Source organism: Haliaeetus albicilla, chromosome 10, assembly GCF_947461875.1.
Source record: "Haliaeetus albicilla chromosome 10, bHalAlb1.1, whole genome shotgun sequence".
NCBI classification, from domain to species: Eukaryota; Metazoa; Chordata; class Aves; order Accipitriformes; family Accipitridae; genus Haliaeetus; species Haliaeetus albicilla.
The window spans coordinates 25,020,158-25,036,906 of NC_091492.1; the positions used below are offsets into that span (position 1 = coordinate 25,020,158).

General features: G+C 46.3%; 1 protein-coding gene and 1 long non-coding RNA gene across 11 annotated transcripts in view; both read right to left on the bottom strand.

Moving 5' to 3' along the window:
* The window catches only part of OTUD7B (OTU deubiquitinase 7B), a 38,355-nt gene extending 37,654 nt beyond the window's left edge, over window positions 1-701 (bottom strand). For 6 of the 7 annotated variants that reach the window (XR_011326585.1, XM_069794248.1, XM_069794250.1 and 3 more), the window contains exon 1: window positions 531-678. The gene's annotated coding sequence lies outside the window, so the exon portion shown is untranslated. Of the gene's footprint in view, window positions 1-530 lie in introns of all 7 variants that reach the window. The other variant, XM_069794246.1, reaches the window with a different exon arrangement.
* Window positions 702-5,746: 5,045 nt separating this feature from the next.
* On the bottom strand, window positions 5,747-16,728 carry LOC138687380 (uncharacterized). 4 transcript variants are annotated; one of them, XR_011326589.1, is made up of 5 exons: window positions 16,314-16,728; window positions 15,705-15,753; window positions 13,530-13,560; window positions 12,456-12,495; window positions 5,747-11,950 (listed from the first exon to the last, which is right to left on the bottom strand). It is a non-coding gene; the product is annotated as an uncharacterized lncRNA (long non-coding RNA). The 4 variants fall into 4 exon arrangements; XR_011326590.1 differs by lacking the exon at window positions 13,530-13,560; XR_011326591.1 differs by lacking the exon at window positions 16,314-16,728 and having other exon boundaries at window positions 12,456-12,492; window positions 15,705-15,991.
* Window positions 16,729-16,749: the final 21 nt, after the last annotated feature.

The following is a 16,749-nucleotide window of genomic DNA, read 5'->3' on the forward strand; positions in this document are numbered from 1 at the left end:
GTCGAGATTGACCCCGTGACCCCCGAAGGCACTGACCCCTCGGCTCTGCCGAACCGTTTCACTGGAAGGAACCTTCGAAGGGCTGGAGCCGCTGCCCGAAGGGTCTTCACCGGGGGAGAACTGGGGGGGAACCGGGAGGGGGGGGGGGGGAGAGGTCACGGCGGCCCCCGGTAACCGCCGCCTCCCTCCTGGGCCCGCGGGCGTGACCGGGGCTGCAGCGGGAGCTCTGCCGTGCACTAAGCGCGGCCCCGGGACCCCGACCATCCCACCACCACTGGCCCCGGGGCCCGGTCGCCACTGGGAGCGGGCGATACCTGGCCACGACCCCCTGACCCCGCTGGCCCCGGGCCCAGGCGTGACCCGTGGGCGCCCCGGGGACCCCCGCCGTTCGCTGAGGCGGCGCCCTGACCCCGACGGGACCCGCTACCGCTCCCGGGAGTCCCGAGGCCGCCACCGCCCCAGACCCGGCCCCACCGAAAACTTTCCCGAGAGCGAGCCGGACCTCACCGGGCGGGTGGGGGGGGGGTTACCTGTACGCGGCTCCATGGCGGACCGGGACCGGGACCGGACCCGGCCGCCGCCGAGGCCGAGGCCGCGCTCCCGGAGGGGCGGGAGGGGGGAGGAGGGGAGCGCGAGCCGCCGCCGCCGCCGCCGCCCGGAACGCCGCGCCGCCCCCGTTCCCGCCCGGAACGCTTTGGCGGGCGCACGCGACCGCCCCGCCCCGCCGGGCTGGGTCGAGCCAATGGCCGCGCCGAGGTGGCTCCGCCCCCTTCCTTTCCTGCCCACCCCACCCCTTTCGCCCCGGCGGCGCAACGGCGCCTGCGCGGGGACGGGGAAGGGGGGGCAGAGCGACCCCCTGCGGCGGGGCTGTAACACCGCCGGGGGCAGGTACCCGCCCCGCGGGGCCTGGGACCCTCTGCGGGGCCTGGGACCCTCTATGGGGCCTGAACCCCCAGTGTGGTGCCCGAACGCCCAGAATCCAGGAGGCCATGGGGAAGGTCCCCTATCCCTCAAGGCCGATTCCTGCTGGGAATTGCTTTTACCACCAGGGAAAGCCACAGGGCAGAGCGGCCCCACCGTGCCCCCCCTGCCCCCCTGGGGAAAGAAACGCCATCTCTCCCTCCTGCCCCACAGTGGGTGCTGGGGGGGACACGATGCCGAGCGGGCCAGCCGGCATCGGGGCCTGGCGGGATGGGGCGTCCACCCGGCCAAGTGCTTGGCATTCCCTGTGCCGTGGGTGCCCATGGCTGCAGGCGGAGCATGATGAAAATGTGCCCCGGTGCTGCCACTCGGGTTATTTCTCAGAGCCAGGAGCACGCGTCCTCGTGAAGCCAAGCCGGAGGTGTCGGTGGCCAGCACGGGGAGACTCGTGATGCCACCAGCTCTGCCACGGGGTGTCGGGACGTGCTGGGAAACCCCGGCAGAACTTCCAACCGAGAACTGCCCGTCAAGTATATTTGCCGCTCTGGTCCATCTCCCGCTCAGCCCTTCCACTGCATAAACGCGTTTCCCTTGAGAAAAATGGGGAAAGAGCCCCCCGGGCCGGTGCAACGGTGGCAGCTGGGGTTCGGGGGCTGTTGGGGCCGGTGGCGGTCAGTGGCAAACCCCCAGGCGTGGGGCCCATCATGCGTGGCGTTCAGCTGATCCCAGCACTGAATCGCAGCCTTTGTTCTCCGCCAGCAACCTGGCGTTGTTTATATCTCACACAAAAGGATTGTTTATCATGTCAGGGGCAGAGAAAAGTCCAGTAAAGAAAGAACGGTCTGTGCCGTGGAGTCCTGGCCTCCCCAGAGGCTTTTTTCTTCCCCCCCCCGCTGCAGTGTTTGTTCAAAGCAGAGATCTTTCTGAGTGCCCCTGATTTCCAAGCGATCAATAGCAATGGTATGGCAAGCGGTCCCCGCTGCCTGCACTGGCAGGCTTCGTGTCATCCTCCTCCCATGCCGCTTGTGTTAGCCGATCTTTCCAGCTGCCTGGAGCGATTTTAAGGGGTCAGCAAGGCAGCCGCAGTGTTAAACATAAGTAAAATCTTGCCTCTTTTCTGCTAGTTCTTGTTTAAACCATTTCCACAGCTGGGAGAAATGGTTTTGTCAACAAGTTTCCCTCTGAGGAGACGTACAAGGCCTCCGCACCCATCATCGGTAATGCTGGTACCGCCCTTCCCTCCAAAACCATGTGGTGGGCACGGTGATGGTGACGGCTGGCCCCCGCGACGCAGCCGCTCCCGGGCTGACCCATGGCCGCTCCACAGCTCCCCCACACTCTCCTGGGCCTGGTTTTCATCGGCATTAGCTGTTTTATGAGTTCAGCACAATATTTTTTTTATGTCCTCAGCCTGCCTTCAGCTGAGCGTTCACAAGATTTTGAGCTCAGTGGCTTGGCATGCCTGCTCCCCCTTTCACAAGGCCAGCTCGAGCAGTTTCCATGAGCAGGGAGAATGCATTTGTGTCGTGTCGGCTCTGCTGCAGCCGGGGCACCGGTCTCCCCAGGAGGATCGATGCAGCCACAGCGGCAGCTCCTCTTGGCTAGTGCAAGGGTCTGTGCAAAGCCCGGGCCAGGCTAACCTCTCCCTGGGGGCCTGAGCAGAAGCTGGGCCTGACGGAGAAGCTGCAAATGGATCATGGAGATTCAAACTGCTGACCGCAAGGGTGCTGAATCTGCGCGCAGCCTCCCCATTTCTCTGTTCACGTCTTCCTGTCTCATACAGATGGGCAAGGGCTCTCTTCTTGCTCCTGTGTTCTCCACTGCCAAACACCCTGTCTCTGGCTGGGATGTCTCTGTGCAACCCCGAACTGCACAAGGAGTGTTAAACAGAAAGCACTCGGGCAAACGTAAGCCAGCGTTGCAGCTCAGCTTCTCTCTCCTGCAGTCATCAGGGGCTGGTCTCCATCAGCTATGCCACGTGCCATGTCCTCAAGCGACTGCGCGTGATTCCACTTACCTACATGCAACCCACCCCCCCGGGTGCTTTTCTTGGTGTTGCTCCTCCAGGCAAGCAACTGTACACTTCCGAGCATTGACCCTGATTTCATCCAGAGCTTGGCAACTCTGTGATCCTGTCACTGCGATTCGGAGCCTGTGGTGAAGCAGCCTTGTCCTGAGATCCTGCAAGATGTCCAGCAATCACCATCATTCCCATCAGCGGATGCTCTGACAGGCTAAACTTGGAAGTGTAGGATCGTTCTTAAAATATATCTTGGCAGCTTGATGGGAAACAGGGCCTGTCTGCAAAACGCAGGAGCCAGGGAAAGGGCTTTTCGGAGGAGAGAACAAGCAGCAGGCATGGGTCTAATGAGATGACTTGTGATGCAGCCAAGGGGCGACCAGCCGAGCTACAAATGCTTTTCCAACCATTTGTCACTTAAGGTGACACTACTGTAGTGTTATCATTACAGCAGTGCCGTTTGCGTGTCTTAAAAACACCTTCAGCGCCGTTCTCCATCCTCGGCAAGGAGACAGGGCAGCAGAGGAGCAGGCCCTTGGTCTCAGCCTCTTCGTTGGACTCGAAACGAAGGTGACGGGAAAACAGCAGCAGGCTCAACTCCCTGCATACCTCTCTGGCACAACACTGAGGCAGGGACCCAACATGAGAGATTATGGAAAGCACAGTGCCACCTCTGACAGCAGACACCAACGACTGAATAGTTCAATTCTTGCTGCTCACTATGGTGCCATCACTCATTCGGGGTCACATTCTGGCATGACGCAAGGAGGGACAGCTCCACTGAGCTACGCGGAGTTTCACACACCTACATCAGCTCCAGAGTCTGTTTATGGATTTGATTTGTTTTTTCTTTTTCCATTCAGATGAAAGCTTTCTCAGAACTTCCTAGCTGGAAATCTCACAGCAACTCCTGCACAAGTCACTTCTCAGATGCCAGAGAAATAATAGTGCTTTGCACTTGTAAAGACCCTTTCATCTGAGGATTTCAGAGGGCTTCACGTATGGAAATGCATTAACCCTTCCAGCAGTCCCCAGTTTTATTCCAGTCACAGGAGGCAGCTCTCACTTCTGGGAGGTTAATGGGCTCGTTTGCATTCCCTGTGGGTCAGCCTGGTAAAGGAAAGCGGGACTCCCAATATCCAGCCCTGTTTGCCAATAGCGGAAGGTGAAACATCCTGATTTTTCCAAGTCTGGATGGTCTACTGCCAACCACTCCTGTTGATCCGCAGAGTCTGAGCATCGCCACATGTTTATCCTGGTAGGAACATGAACAGAAATGGACACCACAGCCGGGACATGGGAATTGCAGGGTGACCCATGTGATGGAGCATGCTCAGACCAGCCTTGGGCTGCTGGGTTCAGAGTAAAGGCAATGAAACGTGTGGGTTTGGACTTGGGGGTGCTGTGGGGCAGTTGCTCTCAAGTAAGAAGGGAAACCTAAAGAAGCGTGCTGAAGAAGAGAGGACCAGCTCCAGGAGGGAAATGAAGAGAGAAGGCATCAACCAACTCGGCTGAAACCCCCTGTTTTCACTCAGTTTCTCTGTGATGCGAGCGGAGCCTTCATCTGGTTATTTTAGCTGGATCATTGTCAGAAATTACATGAAAGTGAGGACAAGACACGGGAAAAATGTGAGGGTGAGGCAGGGCTGGTGAGAGGCAGAGTCAGAGCTGCCGGCTGTGGTTCTGCCGAGGGGGGAATCCACAGGTGGCTCTGCAGAAATAGGCACACTCCGGGGTATGACCTTTTCTTTGGAAAACCCCAAAGGGGAAGCAAATCTGGGATGATTGTGGGTCTGTTTGGATACGTTTGGCTCACCCGTGAACTGTTAAGCTTAATTTTGTGAGAGCTGGGGTGGACTGCCTGGCTTTTAATGCCTTGGAAATTAAAAAAACATTGTAAAACAAATTAAAAACTCATAAAACCAGAGGTGAACTAAAGCCCTGAGTCACACTTATCTCATTATATTGGATGTTACTGTCCCTTCTGTGGAGAGCAAGATAAAGTGTATATTTATATGAGGTTACTGACTTGGTGGCACAGAAGCCAGCGCTTGTTCAACTTGCTGTAAAGCGCTGGGTCCCCCAGGACACGTCACCCGAGGTTTGGACTGGGTTCACCCCTGCAGGGACACGGGCCAGCGTTCCAGTGCAGTAAAGCTCCTGTGCAGCCCCACTGCATCCGACCAAGGAGCTGATTTTCAGGCTGGCTGCTGAGCTTGAGTTACCCAACCACGCCTCCTCCACCACACCAATCCTCCTCTCCTCTGGCGACGAGGAATGAGCCCAGAGCTTCACACAACAGGCAAAACGTAGAGGTTTTCCCTTTCTTCTGAAGCTTCGGGTGCCAGTCATCAGCAGAATTAATGCCCAACATAGCACGGGGCTGATATCCAGACTGCTAAAGCAGCAGTTAAATGCCCGTTGTCCTTACAGCATCTGCAGCATGACACACCAGCACCATTACAGCTCTTTACATCAGGGATACGAAGGAAGATTAAAGCACGGTCTTGACCAAGTGCAATGACTCGCCTGGATTTGTTAGGGGACATTAGGATAAATAAGAAGAGTGCCGTAAAGAGGATCAGGGATTGGAGTAGAGGGGGATAAAGACAGAGGAGCAGATGGCGATCATTGCCAAGACACCGAAGAAGTGAGGCGAGGCATTCGTGAGCCCAGGACCACCATTGTCGGGCTTTGTCTAGAAATCGTTTCACTAGTGAAGAGAAACATATGATGAGGAAGCACAGGGATCAGAGACACAAAGTCTTTTCAGCTTAACTTGGGCTTGACCGGTTAGCTCTGGACTGATTTGTGAAGAAGACTTTTAAAGGCCTCAGCTAGCAGGGTTATGAAAGAGCTTTTCTTGTCTTAAAACTCACTCGACTTTTCCCAAAAAACCTTATGGAGTGGGCAATTAACTCAACATAATTGACATATATATGCAGTTTCCAAAAGAAAGCGGATAAAGTTCTGGACCCAAAAGGACTTTTACTTGTTTATTTGCTTTTTTTCTCCTCCTTGTCACTGTTAAAAGGGAAGCACAATAAGATTATGAAAAAATAATGAGGTGAAGTAAACCATTCTACATAATGAAGTGTGCTCATTTTCCAAGGCCAACAGGAAACCACAAGACTTACTGTAGGCCAGCTCAATAGATGCAGAAATTGTTCCCAAGGCAGTTAAATGGAGTTACTTGTATTGACTAATGAGACATAATTGAGTAGGAAAAAAAGACATGCTTACTCATGGTGTGATGACTTTTTTTTTCTACTCCGTTAGAAAAAGCAGAGGGTTAAATGGCAACTGACAAGCAAAGCTAATAGGAAAACAAACTAATTTTTGGCTTCACAGGCCTGAAACTCTTCAAAGATGGAAACTCATCCAAACCTTATTTTACTTGCCAAGGACCTCTTTTTTTATGTAGCACTTTTCCTTAGGAGACCCAAACACTGTGGCAGATGTCTTGTACACGAGCATCATTTTAGAGTGTAAGAACTGAGGCACAGGGAAAGGGTTGGGATTTTCCCAAGTCACCGGAAACCAGATGCAGAGCCAGGACCATCACCAGGGATGCTGTAACTTTCTTGCACACAGGAGAGAGGTAAAAAAAAATTATTTCAGATTAATGAAAACCAGAGGAAGAAAAACATCACAAGACATACAGGCACAATTGTTTCTAAGCAACTATATTTTTCAAAGTTTGCATGAATTTCAGCTCCCTTCTGCTGGCAGTGATCTGTTTTTCCTCTCTCCTATAACTAACGTTATTACCCTTTTACTGACACGGTAGAAAGAGGATTTTGTCACTGAACCAAAGATATTAATTTATAGGAACAAATGCTGAGTTCTCGGCCCATTTCCAGAGCCACAGGACTCACTCATGCCACAGGTTGATTTGGCCCCTGGATGCCACAACACATACATGGTTGGGGTGTAACGGGACTTGAGGGAAACGCTCACAGTATTTCTTTGGTTAAAAGACTGCTGCTTTGAAGAAGTATTGAGGGAGATGACCGTTGAACCAATATGCCATTTTCACGGTGTACACAAACATTTCCATTTCCTTAATACAAGGGAGCTGACAAAAAGGTGCGAGCCGTCCATGGCTGGATGCCCACAGCTGGTCCCGTCCCCCTGCGGTATCACCATTGGCTTCCACTGCAGCTTTGCACATGAATCAGTAATAAGATGCGCAGAAGGATTATCTCCTCTTCTGACTTGATACCTGATGACGTAGCTTTCTGCAGTTCGGCTCTCTCCCACCAGCAGGCAGAAAGCTTTAGAAGTGGAATATTGTACATCGGCTAATGGGTTCGTCAGGCACAAATGACGTTAGTGGGAAGCAGACGCTGACGTCAGAACGGCCGAGACATCTGGCTCAAAGGGGCACATCTAAGTTTTTCTAACTCGGTGTGTCTGGTGTGCAACTGGTACCAAGAACACGTAAACCAGGGAGCTATTCCATGGCATTGTGTGCATCAGGATGGTTTCCAGCCTACACTTTCAACAAGAATCTCTGGGATTTCATTTATGAGCTTATGTTCAGTTAGACAGTTTGGGCTGAGCAGTTGTGCACAAGTGTCACAACCAAAGTCACAGCTGAAACTGTGCCTTTGTTTTAGAGTAGGAAGAAATAAAGGAAGCACAGTCTGATCCAGTAACGTTACTGGTTTGATACATGGGTCAAATATAAAATAGCTACTTGGAATATATTCCATGTGAAGTGCAAGTCTGTGGAGTTTCTCTGAACAGGAGGAGCTCTTCTCACATCAATCCCCAGTTTTTGCTGTTTCATGGGACAGCTACTCAAATTTGGTAAAAGAACCAATATTATCTGCTAGAGCAGAGATGGTGAAAAATTATTTTCCTATGTTGAGAACGAAGTAGAACCATTTTAGAGATGTGAGATGGGATGGGATGTGACTCAAAGGTGCAGAGAGCTGGAATTTTCTGTTAGGTGGTAGTGTGTGATGTCCCAGGAAGCGCAAACTGCCTTGGCCAACTTTCTCTTTGAGACGAGAAGAGGAAAATTGACTCCTTTTTAAATAATCAAGATAAAATTTGATCTCTTAAAATAGATGGCACTGTAATCCTGGGACAATCCTATTGACTAAACTTAGGTAACAAAATCTGCCCCTGAAGCTGTTATCATGCTGTTTAAATAGTAATTGGACTAGAATAATTATTAGTGAGATTAAATAAATTTTTTATTTATACAAATATATACTTGAATGAATTCTTAAGGAAGATTTAAATTAGAAACAATGTCAAATGTTACATTGTCCAGCAACAAGTCCCATTGACATTAAACTGCTCTTTTACCATCCAAAGTCATTCTGTGGGAAAGGAAAATCATAAAGATTTCCTCAAAATAAAAATACAGTTGCTTTAAATGTCTTATCTGCAAATAACAGATAAATACCCTACAAATGAGATGGACATTCTCACTCTCAGAAATTAATAAAATGATCATTGGAAGTATTTTTACCCTCAGATATTTCTTTTCTGTTAGTTCTTATTACGTCCATTATTTGATAATTTGTAAAAGTGGTAGATCAGCACAGATCCACCGACTTCTATGGAGATGAAACATAAATACGAGCAAACCTCAGCACGAGAGCCAACAAACATTTTGCCACATCATCCTCAAAACAACCAAGTCACCCGCATCCCACACTGACCTTTTGCAGGTGGATAAAAGCCATGGTGGAAGAATAATTATGGGAATTGAGGAGTCTGAACTAAGAAACCTTGAGGGCCATCCTGTCTGATGGGCTCGCCAGGAGGGCAAGTCAGAGTTCGGGACTTCTGGAAACGACAGATTTTATTGTGATCCTATTGTGGTTCCCTTTTGTCCACAGTTCCCAGAGTGCTGCACCTTTTGGTATGAATAAAATTGGTCAGCAGAGTTTTAGGGCTGATTTGAAGGCCAACACTGTGGTACGTTGGCAAAGCTTAGATGGGGGAAGGGGAAAATGGAAACAGAGTAAACCCAAGTAGCACCTGACCACCATTTTCTGGATTCATATGAAGCCAAGGTGTTTGAATTACTAGGGCCAGTGACTCGACAAACATCTAGTTAAGTTTAGAAGGCAAATAAATAGACTATACTAAAGATAAAATCTGCATTGGGAGATCTACTTTATCTTTTGAAATAAATGAACTAGATAATTCTTCTAAAGCTTTATGCTGCTGGGCTAGTGTACCTCTAATTTGTGTTCAGTATTGCTGTTTGCTTGTACTTTTCAGGAAGGTGCTCAGATCCGTCCATTATCATTATTATTTTATGCATTTGTACTACGGGAGCTTGCAGGAGCTTGGTGCCAGCCCAGCTGCTAGGCTCTGCACTAAGGCAGAACAAAAAGTCCCTGACTCAAAGGTATTTTGAAGAGACATTAAAAATGCAATCCTTTATCTGGCAATTTAAAACCAGGCTCCAGCAGCAGAGGACAATTTACAACTGATTGTGTGGTTTTCTATGGTTGAATGTCTTGCAAGCATTAGACTTTATTTTTAGATGTGCCTACTGCTACCTAAATTTGACTAAAAATCAGTCCCTGATGTCTCAACGTGGACATTCAAAATTACAGAGATGCAGTGTTACAGCTTCTGATGTAATAATAAGTTTCAGCAACAAAAATACAGAACTTAGGATATTTTTGTAACTATTTTACACATTTGATGCGAACATAATTTCCAGTCCACATAGCAAGTTGGTTTGGTTTTTTTATAAACCTACTGCTTTGCTAGTGCTTTTAGTATGCATTCATTCTACTATACATTACCTCCAGCTTTCTTTACTTGTCTGAGTTACAACAGTCCTGTATAAAAGAATATCCCCCCCATAATTACATGAATTTTGAATCCTTTTTGATAGTAGAATATTAATGTTAAAATAACAAAATAACTTTTGCATTATACTTTTGATTTGTAATTCATTTAAACAAATCTATCACTACAGAAAAATGGTAAAGGCACAAAAAGGCATTTGTATGCCTTTAAGGACAATTATAAAGGTGTATTTAAGAAGTAGACAACATTCTGGTCTTCTTTAGTTGAAAAAAAATCATCACTGACTTCATTACAGAAGCATTTCCAAGGAAACTGGACAAATTATTAAATGATAAGTACTTTCCAGGCACTAAAACATTTCAAATCTAAACAAGGCCAGAAAACAATAGAATGCAATTAAATACCAATTTTTTATTTAGTTTGCAATTATTATGCCCATAAAGCAGTACCTTTTGCCGTGAGTACCCCCACTAACTCCTTAAGTAAGGTGTCAGTCAGTTTGAATGCAAGGAGTAAAATCAGGTGCCTGGAATAGTGTTTTTCCTAGAGAAATCCTGAACCATCTAAACCACGCAAATCTTTTTTTTGTCTTAAGATCTGTACATATGCAAAACTTCCTGGCCTCTAACCGCTCTGTAGGAAGAAGACCCAAGGTACTTTGAACAGTGAAATGCAATTTAAAATGTGATCTCAGCTGGTAATCTAAGTGCTTAAAAGACAACAAATGTGCAGGTTACTCAACAAAGAAATGGGGAGTTGCTTAATTGGAAGTGAAAGGCAGGATTTATTCATTTATCCAGTCTTCTATAAATAGTGATCTGACAGCGAGGGTACGCTGGCTCTGTTTCGTGCGGCCCCTTTTTAGCTCTGTCCCTCTCGGAATAGTATCTAATCCGAACTGCCATTTTTACTGCGATTAGCAGGACCAAAGGCTCTTCTGGGTGCTTGAACATTACTCACCCAAAGCCAGTGTTCTTGAAGAGGAGCATTACCTCGTTTTCAGTAAAACTAAGTAACATTCTTGTACTTGGAACCTGGAAGGACACTCTTCTGATTTACCAAGCACTCCTTGGTACAAGCACAAATTTAAAAGCCTGTGTGATTTTGGGTGTAAGGACCAGAAGGACTAGGGATGGAAGAGGGAGAGATGGAAACTGTGCAAAGGAAGGAGGTGGGGGGAAAGAGCTCTTAAAAGATAGGATTTGCAAAAGTGTACGAATGGGTGATAGAGACACAAAAAAAGCTCTAATGCCATCTTTAGGTTTCCTAAATAGGAACATAATGTGTGTCAATTCTTTCCCTATGGTTGAAAGGGATGAGAAACAGTGGGTTGTCCAAGAAAAAGGAGAAGTTCCTGTGTGCTAATATTAATGACGTGGGGAAAAAAAGGTATACAATACTCCCTTGTCTCTTTTACAGGCTGGTTTTAGCCCTCCCATGCCAGCACACTCTGGGCCAAAGCTACTGGGGTTCTCTGGAGCCTGCCTGGTCAAAACTGCGCTGCATGTCAGACTTCCCCAGCTGCCTCCCACTGCTCCCAAAAACCCGGGCTCAGATCTTACGGCCTGAGCCCATGGGGTGGGATCATTTTGCCAAAAGAAAAGCAACAAGGTCCCCTGACCTTCAAGTCCAGGTTCTTTTTTTCCAGACCTCTCTCTCTGGCAAGACATAATGAGATTTAGCTATGGGACTTCCATGAATCCGGTGACCCACAGATTGCAGCTATGCATGGAGTCGTCCCAGACATATTAATACTGTACAAACATATTCCATCAGACTGCCAGGCAGATCTCTTCATTACCGCTACTTCTTGCAACTGACCCCATTTGTCATTCCCTTTTACTGATTTTTCACCACAACTGGTGAAAAGCAGCCTGAATTATATGCCTTGCGTGGCACAGAGGACGAAGCAGTGGGACACAGACATTGCTTGTGAGACACAGACCAGCTCCTGCTGCTGGTTTTCAATTCCCCTGCAGCTTCTGTGCCACAAGGACAAGCCCGGAGTCACCGAACACATCGTGTCCTTGGCCAACTTCACATCTTTTGGGGCACTGCTGCATCTCAGCAACATCCCTCCAAAGAAAACAGCTATGGGCAATAAAGTCTGTTGAATTCTGTGGGGTCAGTGTTTTCCTAGTGCCATGAAAGCCTTTAGCCCTGAAGAGGACGAGCAGTCACCTTTCCTCCGCTCCGCCGGCGCCCTCTATCTGCCTGCTGCAGGAATTAAAACACAATTAAAATCGGTTTTAAAATGCCACTGATCTTTTGTAGTTTTCCCCAGAAGTTGCATGTTGGGGCTATTTATGTTTACCTGGTTATTTAAGCTAAGCTGCTACAAGCTTCTTCAATTCCAGTGCTTTAATTAAAATTGATAATTAAATGATACTGACATGGGACGTCAATGCTTTTCAAATTTTTTTTCCTAAAACATAACAAATGAAAACACACATTTTACAACTCAAACTTAAGTACTTTAAATAAAAAAAGATGCATATGTAGCCACTAGTTTTGTGAAAACACCTTGGAATGCACCCAAAATTTCTGTTAACTAGCAGGCAAATGAATTGCTTCAGCACCTCTGAAAATCTTGGTTTTCCTCGTAATAATTTCTCTAAGCCATTCAGCTAAAAAATGAAGTTTCAAAAGTGATGATGTAATACATTATCTCATGTTATTATTCCGAGAGGCACTGGCAAAGCAAACATTTCCCATTGCTCACCTCGCATGTTTGGTCTGTTTCCTTGGTGTTCTCTTATCTGCTAATTTAAAAATAGAAGCACAATCATTTTAACATTTAGTTACCTGCAGACCGCATGCTTCACATCCGAGTTATAACTCTGAATACAAGATATCTTTGTTATCATTTCTTTTAAACTAAATAACACTATTCCGACTCTAATACAATGCAAATGTTTTCATTCTAAATCACTTACAGCGGCTACAAAAGATAGGAAGTGTATCGCTATAGTATGTAACTGAACAAATATAGAACAGTTTTATATGTAAAGAGGAACATTCTTTATGACTATTTTCCGCTGTTCTTTCAGCGGTTAAAAATAACACATCTGGGCTGCTGAGGTGCTTCAACTCTTCGTACTAAACAAGAGATACAGTTCATTTCATAAGCAATCGTAAAAAGCCAGGTATTTTTTACAAGGCTGAAAAAGTCCACTTTGGAGTTTACACAGAAGTCTTGCGCTTCTCGTACACATCCCTAGCAGGGGGTTTCTCTAATGCAGATGGAGGAGTTAAGGTGCCTGTTTATAATTCGTTTCCCTTTGCTCCATTTTGGGATACAGGGTGGTTTTTAACCATTTCTGATGCTTGCCTAGTCCCTACAACCCAATGGCACAAACTCCAATCGTGTTTATAATTAACATCTCTCGGGCTTCCTTCCCTTCCTCTGACTATTTTTTGTGTCACAGCAGCATGTAGCAAAACTGTATGTTTTAGAGGACATTTAGCCTCATTAAAATGCCCTCAGAATTTTTTTTTTTAAATACTGACAAATTTACCCAGAAATTGGTGCCATTTGGGTAGTTGGATATCTGGCCAGAAAGTCTCTTGATCTCACTTTGAAAACAAAGCAAAATGCAAATAGATGAGTCAGAATGATTCTCAAGTACAAAGCTGATAAAGACATCAATTTGTCACAGAACTTTAGCCACCAGAAATTGGAAAGATTTATTAAACAAGAGTGAAATTCACTCTGCCCTTCTAAACCACAAAGCCATGTTAGTTTAGCGCAGCTGTGTATCATTTTAACTCAATGTAAGATAATTCTCATCCTTACTTTTTGTGCTCTTCTTTCTTTAATGCCCAATCTAGGAAGAAAAAGGAATGATACGTTATTTTTGTTACCCAATCTAAAAGATGAATCTCCATTTACCAAACTCACAGTAAAACTCACTGTTATTTTCCAAGCAGATGGGTTAAAAAGATGGGTACAAATTATTCCAGTGATATCTTAATAGACTTTTCTTTCATTTCAGCGTGTTTGGCTATGAATGATTTATGTGCCTGACTCTGCAAAATGTCATATTTGGTGGTAGTTACTGCGAAACAAGGGCCTAAGACAGCTAGCCCTTCCACCCAAATGTCTGTGCAAATTCCAACTGACTTAAAGGGAGGCTTCAATACTTCTCCAAATAAGAAAGTTTACTAGGTAAGAATTTTAAGTAATCTAAACTACATTTTGATCCCACCTAGCTTGTTGTATTAGTAGTCAGTTTTATAAGCATACACAATTAATTTCTTCACATTATTTTCCTTACATGGTTTTGTATTAAAAGATTTTTAATAACAGACATTTGCTCTTCAATTCAGTTTCTAATTTATGAAATGTTAATGATAAAGAATTTCCTGTTGGGAGATGCTTAGGCGCACTGTAGAAAATATACCTTTTGTTTTGTATCTCAGTCTTGAGTTCTGAGGAAGAGAAAATGGAATGAAAATAGCAATGAGCACAAATATAGGAACACTAACTGCGAAGCCTCTGTATACAAGAGAAACCAAAGGTGTTAAACTGATGTGCATGATTATTCCCTGAGCAAGTGCAAAAAGATGTCCTACAACAAACTGCCTATGCATTTAAATAACAGTGTAAAATGTACTGCATTTTTTAGCTTCCTATTTTCTGTCCTCAAAGCATCAATTTCCTGGACCTGGGAGAGGAAAAACCCATTGTGTTTTGAACATTAAGATGAGTATCAACTTTGTACATCCTTAACATCAGCTTTCTTTAGGGCTGACTAAGCGTGTTGGATTTTAAAATACCTATAACTTTGCCTTTTAGCCTTTATGTTGCATGCTGTTCCGAATTACAATATCAAATCAATGCCAAAACAATATAATCTCATAAAGTTAATAAACATTCTGCTTGCACTGACTGTATTTCTGCCATTGCTATGTTTATGGCTTTCCAGATACAAGTGAGAATACAAAAACATCTGATCATTTCAAGTTTAAGGATGTTTTTTTTCTTTAAATTACAATAAATGCTCAAATGCACTAGCTATCTGATGGCAGAAATGACAGCAGCTAAGAGATCTTTGCTTACACATGACGTGTATATTGCGGAGGGTCAGTATTATACTCACTTAATCACGCCAGCAAACAAACTACAATCAAATCCAAATGCCTTGAGTTAGTCTGCGTGCTTAGACTAAAGGGAAGGATTTTAAGACTGTTGGCTCCTGTACTATTTTGGAGACACAGCTGCATTTTTCCTCTATCCAAGCCAAGTTTATAGGAATAGTGAAAAGGCACTTAGGCACCTGCTTTTCTTGATACCAAGCAAAAGGATTGCTTTCCCTTTCGTCTTGAATTTTTTAGTGTTCTTTACAAACACCAGAAAACTTTGGCAAAACAAAGGCTTGTCTTAACCTTAATGTGGTATTGTTTTAACATCCATCTTCAGAGCAATCGGATGTATTTAAAAGCCAAACTTTCTCAACTCACTTCATCAGGATATTTCTCAGCACTTGACTACAACTGCTTTTTGTGTGCAGTAGCTGGGATTCCTAAACCTCATCCCATTTACTCACTAGAAAGATGAAAGACTGCAGCTCCTAAGGAGAGAAAATATTAGTTATATTCAGCTTAATGTAGCCAGGGAAAGTATGACACTTCTGAACAACTCTGTTACACTATGGTATGGACAAACTTCATGCCTTATCTCCGTACACAACCTCAATAGTCTGCATATCGCTAATGTATTGTGAATGTCTCCAAGAATGCTTTCATAAATGTTACTTACAGACTGGCTGCTGTCTATAAAAGAAAAGATTTCATGGACAAGCCTCTTTCTCTGATCTTTATTTTTCCTATAAAATACAAAAATTTTAAGCTATATCCCTATTTCCGTAATGTATTTTGATGTATATTAAATAGAAATCAAGCAGAACAAAAGATGAGCTATAAGCATGGAAGAGTTCCTTTGTGTCAGCTTTTATGAAAAGGTACTTACAAGATTTGCAAATAGCTTCCATTTTTCAGCAACACCTGCTCACCATTTTCTGTATAAAACACACACGTTAGATGATTACATTTTTATGAACATAACAGCCCCTTTCCAAAATTGTCACACTCAGGAATAATAACAGCAGCAGAATAAATAGCACAGAGACACGCTCTTTTAAAGATTAGGAAAATAGATATCGGCTCCAGTCACACAAGTTATCCCATGAAGGTCAAACACTGTGCTCCCCATCCCGAAGATGAGCGATGCAGAGGGGGAGCAGTGACATGGGAGCGTCCCCCCCCTCCCTCCATCTGCTCCCCCCAAAACCCTGGTACTGATGCGTGTCTTTTTAAGACATACATGATTACAAATTTGCTTTGCTTTTGGAAGCCAGGCTGGCATGGACTTCAAAAACTGCCTAGATGAACAAATGCCCAGGCAGGCGGGGATGCTACGGCTGCACACCCTGCAGCTTCACCTTGCCCAGGCCCAGACCTTCCCAGAACGGGGTCCCAGCTTGCTTGGTGGGTTATACTGGTGATGAAGGAATTGCCCTCATTGCTTTATTGTGCACAATATCGAAATGGAATTTTAATGCTTTTTTTTTTTTTTAACCTTCCGTTTGCTGGAAAACGAGACTGACGGCAAGGGTGCTGAAGGGAGGGACCAAGCTTCTCCTTCCATTACCGACAGGGCGGGAAGGTGCCCGGGGCGGGGAGTGGAGACCCGGGTTGGGTGCCGGGGGGGGGGGGGGGGGCCGGGTTGGGTGTTTGGGGGGGGCTGGGGGGAGAGGCGGGTTTGGTGCCCGGGGCAGCGAGGGGGGGAGAGGCGGGTTTAATCTCGAACTGCTTTCGCCCTCCCAGGACGTTTCCGCCCCCCTTCCTCAGCTCGTGTACCCCCCCCCAGCCCCAGGGGAGGCCGCAGGGCCGGGCGGCTCCCGGCTTTCCCCGGGGGGGCCAGGGCTGGCGGGAGCGCTGTCCCCACCTCAGGGGACGCCGCCGCTCCCCCGAGCCTGCGGGCCGCGACCCCACCGGGCGGCGGGGGGAGGGGG